The sequence below is a fragment of the Gekko japonicus genome, unplaced genomic scaffold, assembly GCF_001447785.1.
Source record: "Gekko japonicus isolate JY-2015 unplaced genomic scaffold, Gekko_japonicus_V1.1 scaffold1086, whole genome shotgun sequence".
NCBI classification, from domain to species: Eukaryota; Metazoa; Chordata; class Lepidosauria; order Squamata; family Gekkonidae; genus Gekko; species Gekko japonicus.
The window spans coordinates 379,337-382,389 of record NW_015165270.1 but is presented as its reverse complement, the minus strand read 5'-3'; the positions used below and the strand labels follow the sequence as shown (position 1 = coordinate 382,389).

Here is a 3,053-nt window from a genome sequence, read left to right as displayed (position 1 = left end):
ATCTTTTAATTGCGTTCTGCGAACTTTGCTTAATGTAAACAAAATAATAAGATGTCGGAGCTGGAAAAAGAACTGCGCAACAAGAAGGGAGGAGCTTCCGGTTTGAATGATAGCCTCTTCTGGGAAATCTGTTAAAGGCTTTGTGCTGTGAGTAACGAGGAAATGCCTTTAAAGCGGAGGTGTGGATAAGGGATCCGGCTACAAGAACGACAGCGTTTATTTCAAAGTCGAAAGACATAAAAAGAGAAAAAATCGTTCTAAGAGCTTGGGACTTTATCGGAAAGGCGTGTTCAAAAGTGGCAGTTGCAGGCTGTGAGCGGCAAGCGAAGACCCGGAAGAAAAGCTAAAAAGCTGGAGAAGTGGAGGAGGAGGAGGACCATTCCTGTTTTTTTCGGAGGAGAAACCAGCCCAAAGACAGAAGAATCAGCTCGCAAGGCGTTTGAAAAGTTTTTACTAACAGCAAAAAAGTGGGACACTACTAATTTTTTTTTAACAATTGTTTACAACTGAGAAGATGAAAGACGATTGACAACACAATGAAGCCAAAGAAGATTTTTTTTATATTACTAACAGTCTAACATACTAATGAAAACATCACTCAACCTTTTCTTTACCCCTCTATATACCCTCCCCCCTTTCTAATATGAAAAGCAATAAAATTCTCTCCTTTTTAGGAGAGTTTATATACAAAAAAAAAAAAGATAACACATAATGCTGGTATCAGGCCCGCTTTTGGAGTGAGAATATTGTGTATCCAGGAAACTATAGTCCAGTTAACTTAATGTATGTTCCTGGGTAAATTGGTGGAAGCTGTTACTAAAGACAGAATTATTAAACTCATATCAAACAAGTTCTACTGAATCAGCACATTTTGTAAAGGAAAGTCCTGTCTGACCAAACTTTTGAAGCAATTTTGAGAGTGTTAACTAGTATGTGGATAGGGTGATCCAGTTGAGAGATCCTAGGTACTGAACTCATTTGTTACAAGGGCTGGATATGATGTGAATGTTACTTTGTTGGGCTGAGTTACAGAGGATCTACAGGAGAGCTACAGGAGATGTAAAAAATTAGAACCTGTGTGGTGTACTGGTTAGACCAGGGGTGTTGAACTTATTTGTTATGAGGGCCGGATCTGACATAAATGAAACCTTGTGGGGCCGGGCCATGTGTGTCATAAAATGTAATGCCAGGTAGCGGAGATATAAACTTTATAAAGGACACAAACACAAAGATTTTTTTTTACTTAAAATAAAAACATGCTTAAAACATTAGCCCTGTAAGCTGCAGACCTACTTTTGATTTATTGACATTCACCACTTTATGCAGGCTGTAGTGTCTTCTCAATGTTGTATTTTTCGTAGTACGTTACACTGAATCGTGTTTGTTTTATTTTTATTTAAAACTTTTTAATGCTGCCTTCCCACCAGGGTCCCCAAGTTGGTGCACATAAAACATTAAAGTATTTGAACCATTAAAAACAATATTTAAAATTATAAAATAATCCAGTAAAACACACAAACAGACCAATAACTATAGATGGGCGGGTATGCTAAATGAAACAAAAAAGTCTTCATGTGCTGGCAGAATACACCGATAGAGGGAGACAGATGAGTTTCCCTGGGAAGGGAGTTCTAAAGTTTGGTGCCGTCATTTCCCCTTTCTTGGGTCACCCCCCCCGCTAGCCTCAGATGGCGGGGGCAACCAAAATTGGCCTTTGAAGATGACCAGAGCGATTGGGTAAATTCATATGGGAGAAAGCATTCCTTAAAATATGTTTGTTCCAGGCCATACCAGCACCTTCAATTGAGCTTGGAAGCAAATTGGAAACCACTGTTGATGCATATCTGTAGTCATAAACACATTCTTGATCAGACACTTTCAACCGTTCATGGTTGCCATGTACTTCTGGGCTGTTTATTTATGAAAATATTTGTATCTCATTTTTCCTCTTTGCTCAAGGTGGCTTATAGGTAGTAATTAAAACATTACAGATTAAAACTAAATAAAATAAAAAGCTTATATACTTCCATCCCTGCATCAAAGATGCCGACTGTGTTCATACCTCATCAGAACGCCTGGCAAGCAAACAAACCTTTCTGTGCCTCCTGAAAATGTCCCATGACGGGGCTCCTCTCACCTCTTTAGGAAGCCCATTTCAGGAAACAAAAAGAAAAATCAATTATACAAGCCTTGAGCAGAGGGGATGGATCAGAAACAAACAGAATTCATGAAATGAAAGTTCTAGTAGAAAACTTTTATAAAGAGCTATATAGTAAAGCAGAGATTAAAGCGGAACAGATAAAAGAACATCTAAATACTCACAAACCGAAGAAATTTACAGAAAAACAAAGGGAGGCACTTAATCAACCAATTACAATGATGGAAGTGGTAGAGGCCTTAAAAAGACAAAATAAAGGCAAAGTGTCAGGCCCAGATGGACTGCCAATAGAATTTTATCTTATATTCGAAGAACAACTAGAATTGCATTTTAAAGATGTTTGTAATAATATATTGATTAACGGAGAAACGCCAGAATCATGGAAAGAAGCAATAATTTCATTAATTCATAAACAAGAAACAGACAGAAAAGAAATTAAAAACTATAGACCAATTTCATTATTAAATGTGGACTATAAAATTTTCGCTTCAATATTAGCAGAAAGACTTAAAAAATTCTATCAAAGATAATACACAGGGACCAAGCGGGCTTGTAATGATTCCTTGTTTTTGTGTGTGTGTGTCTCTTTAAAAGTTTGGTTGTATGGCTGTGGTAGATAGACTAGAGTGGTTGAGAGAGGCAAGTGTGGTATGATTTGTGGTTGACAGAGAGGGGGAGGGGTTTTGGAAGTGAATCTGGGTGGATGAGTATGTGAGTCAGTCAGGAGTTTCAGTTACAAGTTGACAGTTGATGTACACAGGCTGTTCTGTGTGGAAGCAGTTAGAAGCTGACAGCTGAGGTTGTTCAGTGAGAAAGAGAAAGAGAGCTGAAAGCTGAGTGTATAGGGAAAAGTAAAGTAAAGTTTAAGTGAAGAAAAGTTAAAGGAAAGTCTGAG

At 37.9% G+C, this 3,053-nt stretch overlaps 1 protein-coding gene across 1 annotated transcript in view; it reads left to right on the top strand.

The window, feature by feature from the left end:
* The window catches only part of SPATA5 (spermatogenesis associated 5), a 226,150-nt gene that overhangs the window by 33,152 nt on the left and 189,945 nt on the right, over positions 1–3,053 (top strand).